The sequence below is a fragment of the Artemia franciscana genome, chromosome 19 (genome assembly GCF_032884065.1).
Source record: "Artemia franciscana chromosome 19, ASM3288406v1, whole genome shotgun sequence".
Taxonomy (NCBI): Eukaryota; Metazoa; Arthropoda; class Branchiopoda; order Anostraca; family Artemiidae; genus Artemia; species Artemia franciscana.
Window position 1 is genome coordinate 26889256 of NC_088881.1, and position 26226 is coordinate 26915481.

Here is a 26226-nt window from a genome sequence, read left to right on the forward strand (position 1 = left end):
GTAGATTCATCATTTCAACGAGCAACATTAAAACTGAAAACGAACAGAAATATACCACATATGAAGGGGTTGCCCGCCACCTTGATACCTTTGTCTTTACGCTAAAGTTTTCAACACTAATAACTTGTTTTATTTTCTAATCGCGAAAATGGCTCAAATAAATTAGATACATATGCTAGCAAACGAAAAGTTGAAAGGCTGACGAGATAAATATATAATTTTTTGTAATCCTAACTTCTATTAATGACAAAACAAGGAGCATTACTTCTATCAATGTGTCTTTTTGGTCGATTCGATGTTTATTTATTCTGTTCTCCATGGCTTTCATTTTTAGCTTTTCTGATTTGACAGTTTTGTATTGTCCTTTTTTCAATATTTTTAAGCCTACAATCTTCCCTAAAGATGGACTGGCAAAGATTTTGTGTAGGTATCAGCACTTTTTTGTCTTACTGAAAGTTTATCTTTTTATTCTTGTCATCAGTAAAGCCCATATCGTATCAGTAAAACCCCATCCCCTCCTGAACTGAACACTGTCCATAACTCATCAACAATTTTTAGCTGTATAATTTCTAGTACCCTTTCAAGTTTCCTGTCCCTCCCACACTCTCGATCGGGGTATGGTTAATATCTACCCAAATATCAGACCATTGCCAACCTTTTAGTATTATGTAAATTTATAAGAACAACACTTGCCACAGCTTTTTTTGTGTTTGTGTGTGTTTTTTTTCGGTTGATCTTATTAGTTTGTTGAAAAATATATTAAATAGGCGGTTTTATTTCGATTTATGTTAAATAAAGAAAATCTTCCCAACATTAAAGCTTAAAACAAGCACAAATTATTTTGCATAGGGGGGCTTAACTTTTTGTAAATTCTTTATGAGAGACTGCTCAAACACAAGGACCGTGGTAGTTTTATAGAGCATTAAGATTTAGCAAATAGACCGAAGGTTGAGGAAGGGGTAGATTCTCTCATATTTTGGTAGTTTTAGCTAGCTCCCAGGTCCCCCTCACTTATTTGAAGCGAGTATTGTCTGTTTAGCTAACAAGGGTATCACGAAGAGACTATCTTTGCTCATGTCGCCTGGTTTTGCTAAAATTACCATTTTCTATGCCAAAAAAGAACTGGGAAGATGTTCTTTTTCTCTCCCTCTCTCTATATATATATCCCATTTTGAGGCAAAAAGACCATCTTCAAGAAAAATAAAGCATAATATAAAAACTGACCGTTACAGCCTCACGTAACAGCGCTATTTGAATTATGGTTGTAATTTGTAATTACAACTCAAAAAATCTCAACCTTGTAATTAGGCTCAAATCTATACCAGAGGAACATTCTTTTTGCGAACTTTACTTATTTGCCTATTTCGGCAGTTTAATTTTATTTATTTAGTTCTATTTTTTTAGAATAAAATGTATCAGCGTATCAATATTTGTAGGAATAACTGGTAATTGTTAATTTGAACTACATTCTTGAAATTGGGTCCGCTTTTTTATAAAATTGGAATAAATCAGAGATATTCATAAATTAATAAAAAATTGATTAGGGTCCCAATGGCATTTCTCTTGTTGCAAAAGGTATTGTAGATTTGTGAAGTTTTTAGGGCAGCACGTTTAATGTGTTTTTATTTGTCTGTTCATCAAAATAGCAGAGAAAGAAAATGATACTATAAGGATAATTAAGAATTACAGATAAGAGTGGGACTACCACCCCCCCCCCCCCAACCATCTAAAAGGCTCAAGGACCATTTGTTATAGACAAATTTTAAGTAATCGGTTTGCATAGATGATTGTTAAAGCAACATTTCCAAGTGACGAATTAATAATTATTTAACAGTTAGTTGTCATTGCACTTGAAATGAATTGATTGAAAAGAATGGAAGCTTAATCTGAATTTTTTAATTTATTTTTCTTTTCTTTTTCTGTATTATTGTGGATAAAAATTTACTTCATATTATACTAGCGAGACTAGATTAACTGTTTAAAAATGTCATTATTTTCTGGAGGTGTTATCTATTTTTAATTCTTCAGCAGTATCAAAATCAACGCTCTAGAATCGCCTATAATTATCTAGATAATGAATTGTAGTAAGGAGTGACATGGCTCATAATAAGCATATCAGAAAACCCTTTGTAGGGGTTTCAAGCTCCTACATAAAAATGTGGAATTTTGATTTATGGCCAGAAGAAAGATCGAGAATGTTTTTTGTCTTGTTTTTCTGGGGAAATCGTATCGAACCTGTGATCCTAGAAGATTGAGAGAGGGCTCATTTAAATTGAAAAAAAAAAAATCATTTGCGTTTTTAAGTGACAAAATGTATTGTCTCACGCCCCTTTTTCCTCCAAAGGCACCGTATCAAATGTTTTAGATAGCCATTTGGCTCAGCATAGTTGAAAGGTCCAGTAACAATGCCATTGGAAATTATATGGACCCTGATAGTCCTTGGGGAAAGGATTGTAAGCTACGTAATTTACCCATTGGTTCAATATGAGGAGAATGCGTTTGCGGGGGTAATTTTTTCACGGCGGAGGAGGTGATTTCCTGGAATGGTTTGAAAAACTGTTTGAAATTAAAAAAAACTAGGTTTTTTGAATGAAAGTAAGGAGGTAATATTAAAAGTAAAAACGATTAGAAATTATTCCATACGTGAGGAATACGGAATGAATTATTCCGTTCTTTCTCGCATTTTACGCTAGAGTTTGACTTTTTGTCAAAATTCTTTAAGAAATAATGCTCAAGCAAAAGGACCTTCGACTTTTAATGAGATATTTCTAGAAAACATCAAGACTGTAGCGTAAAAAGCAAGGATTGAGGTAGGGACAGCCCTCCCCCCCTCATATACGAAGTATATTTGGTCGTTTTAAGTTTAAATGCTGCTCTTTATCTTCAGTTGGAGAAACTATTTTTGTTTTTTAATTTAATTTTTATCAAGTCAAATCCTGATTCGGTACAGAGCTATGCAAGTAAGTACGAACAACCTTAGGGACAGTACATTCAACTTACAGATTATTTCATCTTTTTTTAGGTACAAGTGCTCAAAAAATAAACTCAGGAGATGAAATTCCGCACCTCCCTTACTCATGGGGGATCAATCATAGGATATACCTAGAGAAAGATCTAAAGTACTCTGAAACTTCTAACGCCGGCTTAATTTTTTACAATATTTTTGTTTGTTTCACCGAAAAATCGATTTTTTTAATATTAAATATATTCTATTGGATCCCGTGACATGACCTTAAAAAACCTAAGAGGCTAAGTTTTAAAAAAGACCTCACTTTAAAAAATTGAGAACATTTCTGTCTCGCATTTTACACCGTTCTGAGACTTATTTTTCTCTTAAAAGTGTAGAATTTACTAAAACCTTAAAAGGTTTTCTTGAGGTGAAATAAACGCAAGGGCTATGTTAGCATTAGCAACCTGTGTCAGCCTGTGGCTATGAAATGTCAGTTCATTATCAGTTACTACTCCTAGGTCCTTCTCTGCCCTTACTCCTTCTAGTTTCTCACCTTGGATGAGTAGGGTTAAGGCTTCGTTCAAGTATTTATCTATATTAATTACTAAGTCTTCCTTTCTCCTTCTGTTTTGTTTTTATTCACTATTTATTATATTTTATATATTATTTATTATATATTATTTATTAGGGTTTATATTTTTATGTTCGGTTGTGTGGTGTGTGTTTGTGCTGTTGCATTGGTGATTTCGTTTTTCATTAGAAGTGTAATTAGGATTATTATATCTAAAATGCAAAACTTTGTTTTTGAACTATTGAATTCTATATTCAGGTTTTTTTAGTTTTTTACCTTTTTTTAGTTTTTTTAGTTTTTTTAGTTTTTTAGCTTTTTTATTTTTTTTATTAGTTTTTAGTTTTTTTTGTAGTTTTTGCCTTTTTTTAGTTTTTTCAGTTTTTTAGCTTTTTTATTAGTTTTTAGTTTTTTTTGTAATTTTTGGCTTTTTTTAGTTTTTTAGCTTTTTTATTTTTTTTATTAGTTTTTAGTTTTTTTTGTAGTTTTTGCCTTTTTTTAGTTTTTTCAGTTTTGACGTCACCTGATCCAGTTTTTTCAGGTGATGTCACCTGATCCATCCACAGATCCACAGACAACTTATTTTTATATATATAGAAGATATACACAAACCGCATAGCTCCTACATATTTGCACCAATCAATGCAGAGAGAACCGATGACGTATGATCTTGGGATTTTACAATCGCTATGTTCATGTTCATGTTGCATGCATGTTCCGTTTCCGGTGTGTACAACCGTGTTCCGGTTGTACAGCCCAATTCGTCTTTGTTTCTTGACTGTAAGAGCCTCATGTGACAGCGCTATTTTAATTATGGTTGTAATTAAAATCTTGCGGTCTACAATATTACCTACGTGATAACACAGTATGCATTTAACTTCTGTAATGGCGCATAACAACAGTATGATTCAAATTATTAGATATATATTCAGCCATCAAAATACATGGCTGAAACCAAAAAATCAGCATGATTCAATCTGGCAATTAGGCTCAAATAAATACCAGAGAACATTCTTTTTGCGAATTGTATTTATTTATCTATTTCGGCAGTTTATTTTATTTATTTAGTCCTATTTTTTTAGAACCTCTTTAAAGTACAAAACAAATTAAGTGTTTTGTATGCAAAACAAATTTGAATATAAGGAAATAATAAACTCATTGACAAATAAAAACACGCGATAACGATGAAAACGTGTTTGGCAATAACACCAAAAGAAATTAACCGTTCAGAACATTTCCAAAAAGACAAATTGCATCATCGAAACAAGTGTACCAAACGAGAGAAAGGTTGAGTAATTAGAAAGGTTGAGTAGAAAGGCTACCAAACGAGTAGAAAGGTTGAGTAATTAGATGGCTATGAAAAAATGATTAAACAATGAAAAAATTGCATAGAATTATTCAGACAATAGGGCAAAATAATAAAAAAGTAAATGTAGTTAATGATTTACTGAAGACTATATACATTTTATAGAGACGATTTTCTATTTTTCTATTTTATAGAGACGATTTTCTACGCCCACGAACATCTATTGCGCAACATTTTACGACCTGATTCATCTGCGTCGAATATTTTTTTTTCATTACAAAACATTTTTACTTATATATATTTTTACATAATATCATGTCTTACTTATGTAGTTTGATTTATTTGAAATAAATTCAGCTATTGAATTAGACTGTTGAAACTAGAGAAACTAGTACGGAGATAAACTAGTACTGTTTAAACTGGCAATTTGGTTCAAATTTATGCCTGTGAAACATTCTTTTTACGAATTGTATTTAGTTTTTTCGAGTTTATTTTTCAATGTATGTTTTCATTTAATGTTTTAGCGCAGTAGCCTAAGACAATCTTTTCGGAAAACTAATCTGGTTAGTCCAAAATACTAATCTGGTATTTATTAGAAGGTGTTGCCGAAGTCTGAAGGAATATTTTGCTGTAAGGAACAGCCATGTGTTGAGTTGTGAGTTGAGGCCGAAGCCCCCTTCTCCCAAATATACGAGGAGGGGAGTCAAAATACGAGCGAAAGTATCCCAGAGCAGCAAATTATAATAAGAACAGCAACATTGATTTCTATATCTGAAAACATCGATTTTCTAATATATATATATATATATATATATATATATATATATATATATATATATATATATATATATATATATATATATATATATATATATATATATATATATATATATATGTTTATATTCTGCGACACCTGTGATCTTCTCTCAGACACACCTTTTTTTTATGGACAGGGTGATGATGCAATTTATCTTTTTGGAAATATTCCCAACGGTCAAAATCTTTCGGTGTTATTGCCAAAGAAAGCGAAAAGTTTTCACCACGTGTCTTTTTCACGTGACATCACATGATGATTTTTCACCACGTGACACGTTTCAATCTCGTGTTTTTATATGTGAATGAGTTTATTTTTTCCTTATGTTCAGATTTGTTTTGCATATAACACTTTTAATTTGTCTTGTACTTTAAAGAAAGGTCTATTCCGGATTATTTTTATGATGAATTTTTCTTAAAACAAAATACAACGTTTGAAAAGAGTATTTAATTTAAATGATTTAGAAATAATACAGTTTATTTTATGGAGATAGGGTCAATGAACTAGAAGCCAATGGTCCTAGAATGTCGGGAGAGGGCTCATTGCCCCTTTTGTAGGGCACTAGCCCCCTGTCAAAATTTTGAGATGGCCATTTTGCTTAGTATAGTTCAAAAGTTCAATAACTATGTCTTTGGGGATAACTTGACTCCCCGACAGACGGGAAAAGGGTTATAAGCTTTAAAATTTGTCTATAGTTTACGTATAATAATCTCTAATAAGAGTTAACGGATTCATGCCGCTATCACTCATATCAAACAGTTTGTGGTAACGAACTGTAGTAAGGATCGACCCGACTCAATAGTAACCAAAACTCAAAAAAATTGAAATATATGATTTTCATCAAGATTAGTCTTACTCGTCAAAAGTTACGAGCCTGAGATGATTTGCATCATTTTAGAAAATAGGAGGGAATACTCCCTAAAAGTTATACGATCTTAACGAAAATCACACCATCAGAGAACCTTACTGTAGAAGTTTCAAGCCCCTATCTACAAAAATCTTGAATTTAGCATTTTTGCCAGAAGACAAATCACAGATGCGTGTTATTTGTTTTTGTTTTGTAGTTGTTTTTTTTCCAAGGGTGATCGTATCGACTCAGTGGTCCTAGAATGTTGCAAAAGGGCTCATTCTAACGGAAATAAAAGTTCTAGTGCCCTTTTTAAGTGACCAAAAAAATTGGAGGGCACCTAGGTCCCCTTCCACGCTAATTTTTTCCCCAAAGTTACCGGATCAAAATTCTGACATAGCCTTTTATTCACCATAGTCGAATAACCTAATAACTATGTCTTTGGGGACGACTTGCCCTTTTTAAATGACCAACAAAATGGGAGGGCACCTAGGCCCCCTCCCTCGCTCTTTTTTCTCAAAATTTTCTGATTAATTGTAATTAATTAATATGCAAATTTCATTTTAATTATTTATGTGCGGAGAGTTCAGATCAAAACATGGATTAATTCAAAAACGTCCAGAAATTAAATAAAAAAAAACAAGCTTTTTCCTCCTCAACACCCCGCTCTTTACGCTAAAGTTTCTTACTGTTTTAAAAATAGAGTTAAGAGAAAGAGTCAAACTTTATTCTAAAGAGTGAGGCGTTGTGAAGGAAAAGCCCCTTTCATATACGGAGTAACTTCTGTCCGTTTTAAGTTTTAATGTTGCTCCTTACTTTCATTTGAAAAAACTTGTTTTTTTTTAAATTTAATCTGAAAAAAAAACTACAGAAAAATCCGAATGATAAACATAAAAGCCTTTTCGCAAGCATCAATCCAACGAGCTTGAAACCTGCACAATGTCCATTAATGAGCAACGGTATGCCTATACGTTTTTAGTATGAAATTGTAAATGTCAGACAAAACTAAAGGAATATGGGCGTTATTGATAAGATGTTTTTACATACAAGGGCAAAACAGCACCCATATACGAGGACATTTTAGAAATAGGATTTGAGCTTTCTAGAAAAATGCTCTTAACCGAATACTACAAGTGAACAGCATATTGCTATCAATTGCAAGAAAGACACCATAAGGTTTTTCCGTGCTTCAAATCTTGACAATCTTTGTTCTAAAATAGATGGCGCTCTTGCATCCGCACTTTGGATCGTCTTTTGACCGTGATCTAAATTGTCTTAATATGAAAACATGTAGTATATTTGCTTCAAAATGAAAACTAAATGAAACTAATTTATTTTTCACCACAGCTAACAAATTTTGAACTGATATATTATTTTACAGATAGATTTGAATACCAATTCTTTGCATGAATTAAATAAATAAAAAATTGTTATTTGTCTCTATTTTTCCGTTCCTCTTAGAAATTAATAAAAAAAAACTAAAGATTAAGAAGGATTTATTTTTTGCCAACTAAAATATTTGACGAATTTTCTGTTAGGTCACCACCTTCCTTCTTCAGCGATGCAAGAGAAAGTTAAAAGAAAACACGTGAAGGAGTTTTCAACATTGTTGGTTTTTTTTTTCTAGAGATGATAATGAACCAATCCGTTTCGAAACTTGAAAATTCTGTAACTTACAAAAATCTTTATGCGAATAAGGGGGAATCTTAATGCAAATAAGCTACACATATATTTATGAAAAATTATTGAAATTACTGTAGTTTCTATCATTATCTTTTCTTTTATTTCCCCCCTTTTTTATTCTTTTAAAATATCTTAACTAACTACTATCGTAAATTTCGCGGTGTTTTTGCGTGTACGTTTTCAATAAGCTCTGTTGGTTCTACCGCAACATACAGCGTTGTGGCGTTTGAAACAGATTCGCAGCACAAATGACAGGAATTGTCACTTTACTTTGAAACAACCTTTTTTCTACTTCTAAAATGTACTAGAACGTAAAGTCTCGGTTTGGATAACACTTTTAATTTGTCTTGTACTTTAGAGAGGTCTATCCCGGATTTTTTTTTTATAACAATTATTTTTATGATGAATTTTTCTTAAAATAAAACACAAGGTTTGAAAAGAGTATTTAATTTATATGATTTAGAAATAATACTAATCTGGTATTTATTGGAACAGAAGTTATTGCGCATATGAGGGGTTTACCTCCTCGTCATACCTCGCTCTTTACGCTAAAGTATTTTTTAGTAATTTCAACTACTTATTCTACGGCTTTTGTGATTCAGGGGTCATTCTTAAGGAATTGGGACAACATTTACGCTTTAATGTAAAGAGCGACGTAGCGACGAGGGGTGAGCCCCCTCATATACGCAATAAAAACATACGAATATCGAAGTTCGCTACGTAAGTTAATTCGTAAGTTACGTATATTTTTTACTTACGAAAACGTTCGTAAAAAATTAAAAGTTATAGTTGCCTTTTTAAGTAATCAAAAAATTGGAGGGCAACTAGGCCTCTTCTCTCGCTCCTTTTTTTCAAAATCTTCCCATTAAAACTATGATAAAGCCATTTAGCCCCCAAAAAAAATCCAGTCCAAATCTTATTTGAATTTCTTTCTTGGTTTTCTAGGGAAGACCATTTTGTATGCAGTCAGTTTCACTATACATTCGCCAAAATCCAGATTTTTAAAACTAAGTAAATTTTCTAGGGTTTAGATTTCTTTTGAATTTGGATTGTGAGTACTTAAGTTTATGTCCGATTCAAAATTCGGCATTGTTCTATGCTTTTACAATGGAAAAAATCGTTAATTTCTTACGATTTATATAAAAAAAAATATATTTTGCAGCCTAGCATCTTGTTTTGTTGCTTTTTTTCTGGGGGGAGGGGGAGTGAAATAAGAAGATTTAAACATAAGCATGCAAAATTATGTTTACTAAGTAGCAATTGCTGAAAGGTAGATTATACTTGCCACGTTACACTCAGACTTGCCTATTGCATTTCTCTGTAGGAGGAGGGATAATATATTAAAATACTGATGGGGTTTGGGGTAAAATTTTAGGCATCTGGTAAGGGGTGTAAAACATGATGTTGTAAGTATGAAGAGAGCATGAACTACTTTAAATATCATAGATTAGATATTTTTTTATTCTTGAGTTGTTAGTTATTAACTTGGATATCATTTGTGAAATAGATATTCAGATCGTATGCTCACGAAACAAAAATATGTATTCTCTTATTTTTTTCTCTTATATTCTCTTATTTATTAATAAAAAAAATTGTAGATGTCAGACGAAACCAAAACAGAATATGGGCGTAATTTTTAACAGCATTGTACGTACGTGGCAAAACAGCCCCCATTGAAGAGAATATTTTGTACAAAGGATTTAAGATATCTAGCAAAATCTCCAAAACGGAACGCTACTAGTAAATTCTATTTCACGCGGAATGCGAAATTCTATCATTGGCAAGAAATTGTTATTCTATGCTTTAGATCTTGAAAAAGTTATCTTTGTTTTGGAATAGATGGCGCTCTTGTATTTGCGATGGTCTAACTTGTTTTTAAAGGAAAACATGTAACATGTTGGCTTCAAAATATAAACTAAATGAAAAAAATTATATTTAACCACAACTAATAATTTTGAATAGATATATTATTTTATGAATAGATGCGATTAGCGTTTCTTTGCATGAATCGTTGTATTTTTTATATATTGATTGCTTGTCTCTAATTTTCAGTTCTCTGTTAAAGAACACTAAAAAAAAATTTCAAAAAATGGGGGAAACACTCCCTAAAAGTCATAGGATGTCACACCATCACACTCAGCGTATCAGAGAGCCCTACTGTAGGTGTTTCAAGGTCCTATCTACAAAAATGTGGAACTCCGTATTTTTTGCGAGAAGACTGATCACGGGTGTGTTTTTTTTTTTTTTTTTTTTTTTGTTCTTTTCAGGGGTGATCTTTTTTTTTTTTTTTTTTTTTTTTTTTTTTTTTTTTTTTTTTTTTTTTTTTTTTTTTTTTTTTTTTTTGTTCTTTTCAGGGGTGATGGTATCAACCCAGTGGTCCTAGAATTTCATGAGAGGGGTCATTCTAACGGAAATTAAAGTTCTAGTGCCCTTTTTAAGTGACCAAAAAATTGGGTGAGAGCACCTAAAACTAAACTAAGCGAAAGCCATTTAGCCCCCTTACCCCGCAAAAAAAAATGCAAATTTTTAGTCATGTGCAGTGAGCCAAAATCAAACATACATTAATTCAAAAATTTTCAAAAATTAAATTTAAATGAAAGTTGGTAGAAGGTAGAAAGATCTACCTTCTTATGGGACTGTATCTACCATCTTTGCAAACATTCTTTTTTTTTGCTACTACAAGCCTTGGAAAGCTCAATACTTAGTTGCATTTCGATTTAGCAAACTTTCAAATAATTTGATTTAAGATACCTTGGCATAATGTAACCTATCTTCTAAGATAATTTGAAATTGGACTCTTAATCGTTTATTTACTACACTGTATTTTGTTCTTTAATGCTGGATTCTTTTTTTTTAATTTTGTGGATTAGAAATTAATTGTTGAATTGCTTTATTTAGTTAAAGCAATCTTTGGTTGTTTTTGTTTGTTAGACTACAAGGGCTTCTTCGAAATCACCACCTTCAGACATACAGATCTATCAATATGTGACGATATCTGCAAAAATAATATAGTTAAGTTAGAGAAGGACTTGGATAATTTGTAAAATGTATTTTCTGTCCATTTTAGAAACTATGCCGTTTTGTGTCAAAACCATTAGTAACATATTTTGTTTTATATTAAAGGTATGTTCTAAATCTAATGCTGCTTAAATGCAGCATTTCATAGAAAAGGTTTTTAAATGCAGCATTTCATAGAAAAGTCAGCATTTTGTTGGCAAAGTTTTTAAAGTTGTTAAAACTGACGCTTTAAGAAGAAAGATTGCCTTACAGAAGCATCATCAATTACCTGAGGCACCCCAAAATTGCGTAGTGCAACGTCAAATGTAGCTAATTATATGTTGTAATTCTTTTATTTATTTTGTTTTGAATTATTTATCTTGAACTTTTAGATAATGCTGCACGTGAACTTTTATGCCCCAATGTAGTCTCCAGGGCCTTCGCCACTATCTCCTGCCTCTGTTGCTTTGAGTGTAGAGACTTCACATCAAAGTCTGATGTCACAAATTCACCCATCTCAGACTCAACGCTCCTAGCAAAAATACATGACCAGATTTCACACAAATATTCTCCAATTGTGAATCCAAGTAGTGTTGGCTCACCAGTGCAGGTTGTACAAAACACTGTGAAAATGCCAAGTAGTGAGCAAATCTCAATTTTAAATGACACAGAAACACTTGATAAAGCGCCTCAAGAAAAAGGTAAAAAAAAAAAACTTAAACAGGACAAAGAATAAACCTCACAAAAGTCATGTAGATGATGCAAGTAGATGGTGTTAGTGGTGGTTCTATTTTGATTGAAGAAAGCCTGATGGAGAAATCTGGCAAAGTAGTTGTTGATGGTGATAGAGTTGAGGAAATTGTAGAGAAGGATAAATCTAGTGTAAAGTGTGTAAAACTGATAATTGGATTAAACTGCCAAAAGGCTCTAAGGATACTGAATGATGAAGCCAACAATCAGGCTCAGTAAACTATCGCCTGAGGTAATTGAGGTAATTTTTTGGTTTTTATGAGTAGTTTTTACTCTTTTTTTTATCTTTAATTATTTTATCATAAAATATATATATATATATATATATATTTATATTTATATATATATATATATATATATATATATATATATATATATATATATATATATATATATATATATATATATATATATATATATATCAATTATATTATTATCAATTATTTGATATTATATGATATTATCAATTATTAATCTTAATTTGATTATTAAAATCAGTATTAATTATTTTTTTATTAATAATGGATTTATATATATATATATATATATACATAATGTATTAATTTATCTTCTCTTTGGGTAAGTTCTTTATCTCAGTATGGCATATTTTAATAGTGTGCTTTTATGAACCCATATTATGAAGTTTGGATGGAGCTTTAAGTGTTACAAATTTAGTAAGCTGTTTAAGAATAGTTTATTTAGTTGGCTTTTTACATTAAAAAAAAAAAAAAAAAGTAAAATGTGTTGTTTGTTATAATTAGTTTTTACATTTTACAAAAAAATTCTTCCTGTGGACTTAGTCTAATGGTTACCGTGGAGACCATTAGTCCGCCCCTTGCGAACGAGGCCGCGTCCACTAGGCATACTTTTGTATCTTTAAGGGGCATTTTTTTTTTTTTTTTTTTTTTTTTTTTTTTTTTTTTTTTTTTTTTTTTTTTTTTTTTTTTTTTTTTTTTTTTTTTTTTTTTAATCTCACCTTCAACAAAGAATTTAAAGCTTGCTTAAGAAATAAAATTTTGATGTGTAGCAAACAAAAATTTTCCAAACATGCAATCCTGTAAATTTCTTTGATGTTGAAAAGAATTTAGGCCAACATAGCATAGAATTTCTAATACTGCGTTCAATTCTATTCTCTATAATTGACAAAGGCTTTATACAACAGTGATGACCTACAAGTTTCTTTATCTTCCTCTAATATAAATAGCATTCAAGCTCAGTAAACTATCGCCTGAGGTAATTTTTTTTGGTTTTACAAAAAAATTCTTCCTGTGGACTTAGTCTAATAGTTACCGTGGAGACCATTAGTCCGCCCCTTGCGAACGAGGACGCGTCCACTAGGCATACTTTCGTATCTTTAAGGGGCATTTTTTTTTTTTTTTTTTTTTTTTTTTTTTTTTTTTTTTTTTTTTTTTTTTTTTTTTTTTTTTTTTAATCTCAACTTCAACAAAGAATTTAAAGCTTTCTTAAGATATAAAATTGTGATGTGTAGCAAACAAGAATTTTCCAAACGTGCAATCCTGTAAATTTCTTTGATGTTGAAAAGAATTTAGGCCAACATAGCATACAATTTCTAATACTGCGTTCAATTCTATTCTCTATAATTGACAAAGGCTTTATACAACAATGATGACCTACAAGTTTCTTTATCTTCCTCTAATATAAATAGCATTTCGCGAACAGTCGGTCTCTTAAGTCTTGGAGAATAAGGCATCTGAGCGACTCTGGTTGCTACTGTTTCCAATTTTGGCTTCTTTCTCGAGCCGATTGCTTGTAACGCTGTACGATTGGCTTCCGCTTGACACATCTCTTCCATCTCCGCCCTTTGCATCTCTTTAACTTTGGCTCTTAGCTTTGCTTGCTGTTCAGGGTCTTCAGTCCTAGATCTGGATTTGGCAGCCTTTAGTAATGTTTCCCTTTCGTTTTCTTCCTGTTTTTTTCTTTTGCTTTCTCTAAGTCTTCGAGAAATTTAATTTGAGCTCTAACATCGTGACCAACATAATAATCTTCTTTGTTCTTAATTCCATTTGTTCTAAATTCCATTTTATGTTCCGTGGCAACTGATAGGCGTTCCAATATATTTTTTAGTCGTTCTTGAGCAGCGTTACTAAGCAGGGTAATGAAATCTGGGGATACCTCTTCTATACCAGGATATCGAGATAAGACTTTCCACACTTTTCCTTGTAATGACGTTGGAGGAAAAAATACTTCGTCTTTAACTGATCGGATTTGAGTTCCAACTAATTTAGTGGGACCTAGGAGTCTTTGAGATTCCTCTGCTAAATTGACCCCACCCATCGTTGCCACGTCATTGATATCATCATCACCACTAACAACAGTCGAGGAATTAAGAGACGAGCTGAATTTGTTTTCTTTGGATATGATACTCTTTTGGACAAAACTAAACATGGACACAGGGCTTTCTATTCCTTTATTAACTGTTTTGAGCTGATTAGGAGTTTCCAAATTCCTATAGGGTACCTTTTCTTTCGGGATGCCTATTCTGTTTTGTATATTTGGGGTTCTAGGCGGTTCAGGTGGTGCACCAATTGTATGTTGGGTAGCAAAGGGAGCTTGGATAGTTATTTGAGTTTGGGGGCTTTGAAATTGGTTAGGCTGAATGGCTCTGATTATTGGAGCATTTGCGACTGTTTCGGAGCCAAGTGGGGACATGGGACTAGCTGGGACAAATGGTGGTGGAGCAGGTGCTAAATTTAGACATGGCGGAACAAGTCCATCAATTTTTATATCACCTGTAGCCAAAGAATACCGAAAGTATGGTAGTGTTTTCTGAAGGAAGGGGGATAAGCTCCGATTCTCTGACAAATTTAGTTCCTTTTGGATTGTTTGTGTAAATTCGTCAGGTTGAATTATTTGATCAATTAAAGCTTGAACAAGTGTTGACACATTTTTAGAGGCACCTTCTGCTCGATCGTTGCTTAGTTTGAGGAGTTTCTCTAGGATATTCTTCAATTTAAATTTAGCCTTTTCTAGAGTAATCAATGGTCCACTAACCGCACTAGCACTAGCCTGGTTATGTTGAGCTCCCATTTTCTTAAGACCCACACAGGATTTGATATTTCTGTAGCTAATAGCTTGTTGATCTTTTAAATATAAGACTTTTAACGTCTCACAAATTAAAACACGTTTACAGTTTGACAGTTATTTTGCAACTGATAAAACCAAGTAATGAATAGCAGTATTTATATGCTGTTGGCCCCGCCTACTTTTGAAATTTAACCAATTATACAGCGTTACAATCGTAACAGCTCTGACACCGGCATTACAACCGTGTGATGGGAAATCCAACCTTTTAATTGCGTCGCTCGTGTTGCTATTAAGGATGTACAGCCCATGTCTGGTATGACAATTTTCTGGAGAATCTTATGCCGGATATTTAATTTTAAGTTTTACCTAAAGAATTTTTGACTATATTACAGTGATGTAAATTTTGCAGCTTACTTTGGAATAAAATTAAACTTCTAAAGAAACCCCTGAAACTTCAAATTATATACCTAAAAGGCCCTCGCAGTAGAAGCAGACAATTACTCAGGAATAGCTTTTACACAGCAAAAAAAAATAATTGTTTAGAAAAATTCAAGATCACTAGTAGTTCTTACACTCTGGAAATTATTTTTTTTTTAGTTTTATTGAAAACTTTCAGTTCGATATTGAAGATATTAAGGTATTTGATTTTAATAGAGGGGTGTATTGTGGCTCCTTGTTCTATTCCACCTTCAGGTACCGCCCTTTTCAGTCTTCAACTTTTTTTATACAAATATGATGTTAATCTTTGGACTTGATTATACAGGTATGTTCAAGGAAGTAATAAAAGATTGAAAGTCAACCAATATAGCCTGTAGAATTATAGTGTGACTCCTATAAATCAAAACTTACTAAGTACGTATTTTGCAGATGTTTTTAATTTGTTTCATTGCAAACGTTAAAAGGCTTATAAGCTACGAATCTGAGGCTACTATTTTATTATACAAAATTGCAATATCAAAATGCGATGAGTATAATTTTCACAAATGTTGTTTTATTTTCTGTAAAGAATTTTTAAAGGATTTCAGAGGCTATTGAATAAAAATATGATTATAAACATTGAGACAGATAACATTACCATGCTAAATGTATAAGAATTATGCCAACTAAAAACGTCTTCAATGGAAGCTCTTAATTAAATTTTTGATCACAGTCTCATTTCTGTTTCTTCTTTTTTGCACTTTCAGCATCGTGTTTTGTTTTTTCTGGTTTTTCAGGCTTCTCTGTTGTTTTTTTGTTTGGCTTCTTTTTTTTCTTGTCATTGATTTTATCTTGAAAATTATTATTTTATTTTTTTTTTATGAAAAATTATTGAAATTACCCTAGTTTCTATCATTTTCTTTTCTTTTATTTCCCCCCTTTTTTATTTCTTTAAAAAATATCTTAACTAACTACTATCGTAAATTTCGTGGTGTTTTTGCGTGTACGTTTTAAATAAGCTCTGTTGGTTCTACCGCAACATACAGCGTTGTGGCGCCTGAAACAGATTCGCAGCACAAATGACAGGAAGCGTCACTTTGCTTAGAAACATCCTTTTTTCTTCTTCTAAAATGTACTAAGACGGAAAGTCTCGGTTTGGATGAGCCTTCTCTTGTTATTTCAGGGCCATTGGTTGATATGATTATATTTGGGAGGGCAAATTTATTTTTTATTTTTTAAAGAGGTTTAAAAGACATTATCATCTGAAAAAAGAAACTACAGAGCAGAAAAATCCGAATGATAAATATAAAAGCCTTTTTCGCAAGCATCAATCCAACGACCTTGAAATCTGTAATCTTTGTCATCAAAAGTTACGAGCCTGAGAAAATTTGCCTTATTTTGGAAAACAGGGGAAAACACCCCCTAAAAGTCATAGAATCTTAACGAAAATCACACCATCGCATTTAGAGTATAAGAGAACCCTACAGCTGTAATTTCAAGCTCCAATCTACAAAAATGTGGAATTTCATATTTTTTTTTTCCAGAAGAACAATCATGGGTGCGTTTTTTTTTTTTTTTTTTTTTTTTTTTTTTTTTTTTTTTTTTTTTTTTTTTTTTTTTTTTTTTTCAGGGGTCATCGTATCGACCAATTGGTCCTAGAATTTCGCAAGAGGGCTCGTTCTAACGGAAATGAAAAGTTCTAGTGTCCTTTTTAAGTGACCAAAAAAATTGGAGGGCATCTAGGCCCCCTACCACGCTTATTTTTTTCCCAAAGTCAATGGATCAAAATTTTGAGATAGCCATTTTGTTCTGCATATTCAAAAATCATAATAACTATGTCTTTGGGGATGAATTAATCCCCCACAGTCCCTGGGGGAGGGGTTGCAAGTTACAAACTTTGACCAGTGTTTACATACAGAAATGGTTATTGGGAAGTGTACAGACATCTTCGGGGGGATTTTTTTGGTTTGGGGGCGGGGTTGAGGGGAGAGGGATATGTGGGAGGATCTTTCCTTGGAGGAATATGTCTTGGGGGAAGAGAAATTCAATGAAAAGTGCACGGGTTTTTTTACCATTACCATAAAAAAAAACAATGAAAAAATAAACATGAGAAAGTTTTTTCAGTTGAAAGTAAGGTCAAACTTAAGTAAGCGTTAAAACTTAAAACGAACAGAGATTATTACGCATATGAGGGGTTCTAAAAATAGTTTAGCTTAAAGAGCGATGTATTTAGGAGGAGATAAATACCTCGCTCTTTATGCTAAAGTATTTTTAGTAATTTCAACTATTTATTCTACGGCCTTTCTGATTCAGGGATCATTCTTAAAGAATTGGGACAATACTTAAGATTTAGGGTAAAGAGCGAGGTATTAACGAGGAGACAAACCCCCTCATATACACAATAAAAATATAAGAATATAAAAGTTTGTTGTGTAAGTTAATTCTTAAGTTACATATATTTTTACTAATAAAAACGTTCGTTAAAAATTAAAAGTTCTAGTTTCCTTTTTAAGTAACCGAAAAATAGGAGGTTAACTAGGCCTCCTTCCTCACCCTTTATTTCTCAAAATCGTCTGATCAAAACTAAGAGAAAGCCATTTAGCCAAAAAAAATAATAATAATTAATATGCAAATTTCATTGTTCAGAAATTAAACAAAAAAACTAGTTTTTTTTTAACTGAAAGTAAGGAGCGACATTAAAACTTAAAACGAACAGAAATTACTCCTTATATGAAATGGGTTGTCCCCTCTCCAACCTCTCGCTCTTTACTCTAAAGTTTGACTCTTTGCCACAATTCTACTTTTTAGAACAATTAAAAACTTTATTAAAATATGTAATTAAAATATGTTAACTAACTATTATCGTAAATTTCGCCGTGTTTTTGCGTGTACGTTTTCAATAAGCTCTGTTGGTTCTACCGCAACATACAGCGTTGTGGCGTTTGAAACAGATTCGCAGCACAAATGACAGGAATTGTCACTTTGCTTAGAAACAACCTTTTTTTACTTCTAAAATGTACTAGAACGTAAAGTCTCGGTTTGGATGAGCCTTCTCTTGTTATTTCAGGGTCATTGGTTGATATTGTTAAATTTGGAAGGGCAAAAAAATAAAACAACAACAGCACCAACAAACAAACATACAAATGCCTCCATAATTATATGCAAAATACGTAACTTTGCGTTTTATAGTTAGGGACTTGAAATCGCTGCAGCATTGTTCTCTGATATGCTGATTGTGGTTGAGAGAAAGACGGGTTTATTAAAATCAATAAACAAAACAAAACAAGCAAATGCCCTGAAGCAGAGCTTATTGGGCTTACAACCCCAATACACATACAAATAAAAATAATACGAAAAAGGATAGGAAAATAAAAAAATTAAAGAAAAGAAAAGGAACAGAATAAAAGAAAAGAACAGGAAAAGAAAAAAAGAAAAAAAAACAGGAAAAGAAAAAATAAATATTTAATTTTTCTACATTTCGATTGATACAGGATTACAGCTCAAAAAGCCAAAACAAAAAGAACCTAAAACCACTTGAGCAGTATCGCCTAAAACTAAACAAACATCCTGGCTCCACTTGAGGTCCACTCAACTATCAAAACCATAAATATTAAGGCAAAATAGCTTTAATTCCCACCGAAATTAACGAAAATTATCAATGTTTATTAAAGTCATAGGCAAACAATTTCATGCATGGGGTCCTAGATGCCGAATAGAAAATTGAGATCTACAGGTAATAGGAAGCGAACGACGAATTGTATTGGACTTCCTCGTAAAATGTGTATGAATATCACTTCTTAATTCAAACGTACTTTTAAAACATATTGGTAAACAATTTTGAAAATATTTTTATATAAACATGCTTTGATAAAAAGTAATAAGTCCTGTTAAAGGCAAGATTTTACAATCTATATACCTCTTTCGTACCGAGTCTTTAAAACCAACACCGCATAATACTCGAAGCGCTTCATTCTGCCAAACTCGAATATGATGGAGATGAGAAGGAAATGTACTACCCCAAACGGTACAAAAATACAGCAGATAAGGATGAATTAAGGAATAATACAGTGTTTAAAAATATCTCTTGGGAAAATGTACTTCAACTAAGCGAACCTAGACTAATTTAAGAAAGCGAATTTAAGACTAATATAATCTATATGCTCTCTAAAACTAAGACATTCATCAATTAAAACTCCTAGATATTTTGTACAATTTATTCTTAAGATACTCATATCAGCAAAATTAAGTCTGTCTATCCAAGGGTAATAATATGAGCAAAATTATCCAGTTCATAAATCAGCAAAAATATTTTGCACAGCTCCTCTTTTAATAGTGTTATATAACTCCTTTTTTTATTTTAGTATGGATAGTATATGATTTTTTTATTCTTAGATTTGCGGTCCAAGGTATTGTCAGATATTTGTCACTAGTCCTTTATCAAGGTTTTAGTCTACTAATGAACCTTCTTTTGAAAGAGCTAACAGAAAAACTTTTTGGGATAACTTCTGAGGAACATCATTCTAGATCAAAGTGCAACGTCCAATGAAGCTAATTAGTATTTTCTTTGTTAAGTTATTTTTTCTTTTGTTTCTTTATTTTTGTTTGGAATTATTTAACTTGAACTTCTAGATAATCAAGCAAGTGAGCGCTTATGCCCCAGTGCAGTCTCCAGGGCCTTCGCCACAATATCTGGCCTCTGTTACTTTGAGTGTAGGGACTTCACGGAAAAGTCCGATGTCAAAAACTGCCATTCATCGATCTCAGAGTCAACGCTCCCAGCACAAATACATGAGCAGATTTCAAACAAATATCTTTCAATTGTGAATCCAAGTATTGTTGGCTCACCAGTGCCGGTTGTACAAAACAATGTGAAAATGTAAGATGCCATATGTCAGAAGGTAAATGTCAATTAAATGGATGGTCATGTACCTCAGACACAATCTTTGACAACAGTGAATGAGCCTTCTTCTGAACAGGTGCTCCCCTAGCCTCCTTCAGTTGAATGTAGTTCTAAAATATCTTTGACTCGTAAAGTGAATGAGGAAAACTAAGTTGAAGAAGTTCAAAAACCTGTTGTGTACAGTGCTAGTGATCAAATCCAAATTTTAAATGACCAAAAAAACACCTGATAAAGGGCTTAAAAAAATACAAAAAATAAAAATCAAAAAATAAACTTCAAAAGGACAAAGGATAAACCTCACGAAAATAATGTAGATGGTGTTAGTGGTGTTCTATTTTGGTTGAAGAAATCCTGATAGAGAAATCAGGCAAAGTAGTTGTTGATGGTGATAGAGTTGTGAAAATTGTAGAGGATGAAAAATCTAGTGTGAAAAGTGTAAAAAAAAATGATTTTTGGATTAACATGCCAAAAGACCAAGGATATTGGAATTATGAAGCCAACAATCAAGCTCAGCAAACTATCGCCTGAGGTAATTTTTTTGTTCATTTATCTTGAATTATTTCATTATTAATTATTAACATTACTAACATTTTATATTAATTTATATCATTAATTTATATATATATATATATATATATATATATATATATATATATATATTTATATATATATATATATATATATATATATATATATAAATTAATATATATATATAATGTTATAAATATTATTTATATTATTTTCTATATTATTTTGTTATCATTCATATTATTTTATTTATTTTATTCCATCAAAAACGGTAAGTATGCACTACTTAATCATTACTTAACACTTATACAGTATAGTAAGCTATAGGTCTAATCATGAACAAACAAGGTCAAAATAATTAGATTCGTCTAGGTTAAACTGTAATACTTAAAATATGCTTTGATCAGGATATACCTAGACCAGTGGTCCTCCCCTCATTGGTCTTTGTATCTGGTTAATCTAAAGAACCTTCCTCCCAAAAACAACGATTTCTCTGGAATCAGCCGAGATGGTTTTTCCCCTCCTCTGATAGGGGTTGCAGGATAAATCACCAGTTTTGGCTTAAACTTTCTTTGTTTTTTATCATACTTTCTAATATTCTTACATTGTTTTTTTTTGGGGGGGGGGCTTAAAACCTAAGGGGAGATGAACCATGTACCTCCTCTGTTCTTTTACTAACCTTTCTAATATCCTTGTAGATTCATTTTGTAGATTCATCATTTCAACGAGCAACATTAAAACTGAAAACGAACAGAAATTATACCACATATGAAGGGGTTGCCCGCCACCTTGATACCTTTGTCTTTACGCTAAAGTTTTCAACACTAATAAATTGTTTTATTTTCTAATCGCTAAAATGGCTCATATTCATAATAAACATATTCATAAAAACAAGCATACACAGAATTTAAAAACTAGCTTAAGGAATACAAAATTTTGCTATCCAGAAAACAAGAATTTTTGAAACTGTAATCCTGTAAATTTAATTAAAGTTGACCAGAATTTAGGCCACCATGGCATAGAATCTCCAAAACTATGTAATCAATGCCTCTCCAAAATTCTTTGAAGTTGATCAATTTCTTTTTGAACGAAAAACTTCTGTAATTCCACCTCAAGCGTTTCAACATCATGTTGTGCATGGCGAATCTCAGCATCTACTACTTCCATTTCTCGCTGTAAGGTCGATAAATCCACTTTTTTTGTATCCTCAATTTCCATGTCTTTCCTCTTTTCAACTCTCGTCGTTACAATCCGTGTTATTTCCGTTTTTGTCAATACTTCTTTACATACCTTTGTAATCGAAAACTCTGCCCTGTTTTCCTTCGCCACTCCAAGAATTTTCCTTTCTTTAGTTTGCTTCTGCACATTTTTTTCACTATATAATGTTTTCCTTGCTAACATGCTTTTTGCCATTGACTTATGCTTTCCTTTCATCAAAATTGTGTTTTTTCCTTCTAATACAGAGGTTGTTGATAAGCCCATATTTCTTCTTGGAGCTAGTGACTTCTTTTCTTCAGTATAGCTAGTTCTTTCCGACATGGCTAAGATATTCTTATACAAAAAATCTTGCTCCTTCTGACTTGTACAGCTTCGTGCTTCCGACATTTCAAAGACTTTCCTATGCATCGTTTCAAGAAATATTAAAACTTTAAATTCAAAAACTTACAACCTTCCAGGTTCAGAGCGTGTACTCAACTAGTGGTTGGTACGGAAAGCAGTGTTTCCACTTTTTCATTTTTTAAATCCCTAATAAAGAGCTGAAAAATCCCTAGAAATCCTCATCTTCAGTTCCAAAATCCCTAAAAATCTCCCATTTTCTAATTACTCCCTGAACCGCTTCTCCCTATCTCATTTTATACGCACCATTGAAAGGTAACATATTTTGGCTTCTTAGATTGAAGTCTAGCTATCACAACCATAATAGAATGTCTTGTCATGCCATTTAAAGTGCTTTTTAATCATCAGCTAAATACAAATTGCTTCAAATATACTTCAAATAATATTGAGCAAATAGAAAAGAAAATGTAATATTGTAACGCAGATTACAGTACAAGATGTTTAATACTGTTCAATCGTAACTTGTAAAATGTAATCAGACCTTATCTTCCCCAGATGTGACTTCAACATTTTTTGTATGGTGGCTGAAGCTTTAATCATCTTCACATTTCGTACTTTATTGAGCCCTTTTCATTCGATATTTCGTTTTTAGAATCCCCCGCAAAGTTTATGTTTTCAATTTATTCTGACAGTCAGTTTTTACTACTTTTATAGCACTGAAAAACCTCTCGACATTGACATTTGAAAATGGAACAGTGAAAATAAATAGTACTGCCGGTTTCAGGTTAGGATACAAATTCTGTTCCGGCAGCATTTTTTTTTCACCCTTACCAAACACCAGCAGGTCACGGCATCCATTGTTTTGACGTTTTCAATATCGATGAGGCTCTGCCTCCTCCACTCCTGCTCGGTTTTGGTTCCGTCCCATGGGATCCGTTCATACTTCCTAACAAAAGGTAGCAGAGAGGCAGGATGAAGTGATTGGGCTGACACAGGTCAACCATTTCAGCATATTTGTAAATGTCATCTTCGAAATGGAACCTTTTCTGCATCTGGCCTACTGTTTTGATATGGAACGCCTGTGCAGCTTTGAGAACTACTTTGATTGAATCAGGGGACGGCGGTATCTGACCTTGACGTACAGAGGGAATCTTGTCCATTCGGACCCATGTAAACGCTTTCAAGGGGAAGTTAAAACTTCCGATTGTTCACATCGATTTCTACATAGTCCTTCTGCAGGAAGTTTAATGCTGAGACCAATGTTTTAAGCTTCGTTTATACCCCAAAACTAGAAATATTTTGGTTTCAAGAGCTAAAATTGTGCTTAAATTAGAATTTGCGACAAAAACACAATCCATTTATTCCTACATGTGCCATTGTTTTTAAAAAATGGCTGTCAGTTTGTTTGACTGTTAAAAACTAGGGTAATGAAACGGTAAGAGAGGTGTTCAAATAGTTATAGCCTACCTCTATTGTTCACGTCAGTACTTATAAAGCTGGCTACAAGTTCGAGTTCAAGTTTTTGTGATTTTACACAAAAATCGTAAACATCATACAAGTACTATGGAGAAAAAGAATCGTACATGCAATGCTTGTCAAAAAAGTGTCTTTATTATTCACATCAGTACTTATAAAGCTGGCTACATGTTCAAGTTCAAGTTCTATTTATTGTCATAAAATAACAATAACAAAAACAATATCCCAAAGGGCTCAATGGCCCGTTATTTGGGAAACGGCATACAATAAATAAAGAATCATAAAAACTTGTCATAACATACTAAACAATATCTAAATATAAATATGTAAGGAAAAGAAATCAACTCACCGGCAGTCCCCACGAAACAGCAACCCTCACATCCCCCGATAATAAAATACAAATTAAAATTCTCGCGTCATCGAGGATACAACACCAACAAAACAACAACCCAAAAAATTTTTGCTTGTCAAAAAAATTTGCTACAGTAAGAACAACTACGTACCCTATAAAACTATCAAAATATATTATAACTTTATTTATCTGACCTGTAAAAAAATGATATGTGTTTACCAAATAATCTTATGAAAAAACAATCCAAAAATGACAAACCATATGACTTCATTAATCGAGAACAGTCCAAGCTGAAATTATTGTTCAAAGCCCACATCAGCATGGAACTGTTTCAAACAGTTCTTTGTTGCTAGTTTGTTACTTAGGACTCCTGTACATCTCAAAATCTGTGTGGTGTTAAAAAATTTTAAGCAACTGAAGAAGTTCTTCTCTGTGTTTCTAAGTTCAATTCGCAAGGAAACAGATCCTAAACCGAATTATCCTGCTTCTCTGATCAAGGAGATGATGATGATGAACAAATCAAAGGAAAACCCCCAAAAATTTCCCTAAAAGTCCGTGGGAGAGGAAAAATCCCTAGAAAATCCTCAAATCCCTAAAAAAAAATTCTCGCCGCTAAAAGACTTAAAAATCCCCATTTTAGGGGGGATCCCCGTAGTGGAAACACTGACGGAAAGGTGGCTTAAGCTCCGCCCACGAACATCTATTGCGCAACATTTTATGACCTGATTCATCTGCTTCGAATATTTTTTTTTTTTTTCATTACAAAACATTTTTACATATTGTATATATATATATATATATCATATCGTGTCTTACGAAAGTGTAGTTTGATTAATATGAAATAAATTCAGCTATTGAATTAGACTGTTGAAACTAGAAACTAGTACTGTTTAAACTGGCAATTTGGCTCAAATTTATGCCTGTGAAACATTCTTTTTACGAATTGTATTTAGTTCTTTCGAGTTTATTTTTAATGTATGTTTTCATTTAATGTTTTAGCGCAGTAGCTTAAGACAGTCTTTTCGGAAAACTAATCTGGTTAGTCCGACAATCCTCTGATCTATTTATTAGAAGGGGTTGCCGAAGTCTGAAGGAATATTTTGCTGTAAGGAACAGCCTTGTGTTGAGTTGTGAGTTTAGGCCGAAGCCCCCTTTTCCCAAATATACGAGGAGGGGAGTCAAAATACGAGCGAAAGTATCCCAGAGCAGCAAATTATAATAAGAACAGCAACATTGATTTCTATATCTGAAAACATCAATTTTCTATATATATATATATATATATATATATATATATATATATATATATATATATATATATATATATATATATATATATATATATATATATATATATATATATATATATATATATATATATATATATATATATGCTATTGTGAAATTTTTAGGGCACTGCCATAGTTTCGACAGTGTTGCCATGTTAACAGTCTTAATTAAAAGTTTATCTTGTTTACAATATAAGTAAAATAGTGAAAATTGTGCATATTAGATAATTAAAATACTCAATTTAGTGATGGGATTTGTGTGATTAATCAAGAATTTAAATGATTTAAACGGCAAAGAGGTTCTTTGCCTTTTTTTTAAATTCTGAAGATCTCATCTTTTCAAACCTCATTTTAGAAACAGAAAGAGAACTAAACAGAATTTTCTTTGTCTAATTCAAATAGACTTCATGTATTATTTCTGTACAAAAATCTTCTCTATAAAATGTATATAATCTTCAGCAATTCATTAACTATATTTACGTTTTTTCACTTTGCCTTATTATTTGAATAATTCTATGAATTTTTTTTCATTGTTTAATCATTTTTTCATAGCAATCAAATCACTCAACCTTTCTATACTGAACTATTTATTCTGGCTGCATAGCCATAAGTTGATTTTAATCATATGTTTGTTTATATCCTGCGACACCTGTGATCTTCTCTCAGACACACCTTTTTTTTATGGACAGGGTGATGATGCAATTTATCTTTTTGGAAATATTCCCAACGGTCAAAATCTTTCGGTGT

At 32.2% G+C, this 26226-nt stretch overlaps 1 long non-coding RNA gene across 1 annotated transcript in view; it reads left to right on the forward strand.

The window, feature by feature from the left end:
• Positions 1-26226, forward strand: part of LOC136039499 (uncharacterized) — a 110929-nt gene that overhangs the window by 80712 nt on the left and 3991 nt on the right. The window contains exons 11-12 of the long non-coding RNA XR_010620461.1: positions 11558-12147; positions 20007-20806. This is a non-coding gene — a long non-coding RNA (uncharacterized LOC136039499). The remainder of the gene's footprint in view (positions 1-11557; positions 12148-20006; positions 20807-26226) is intronic.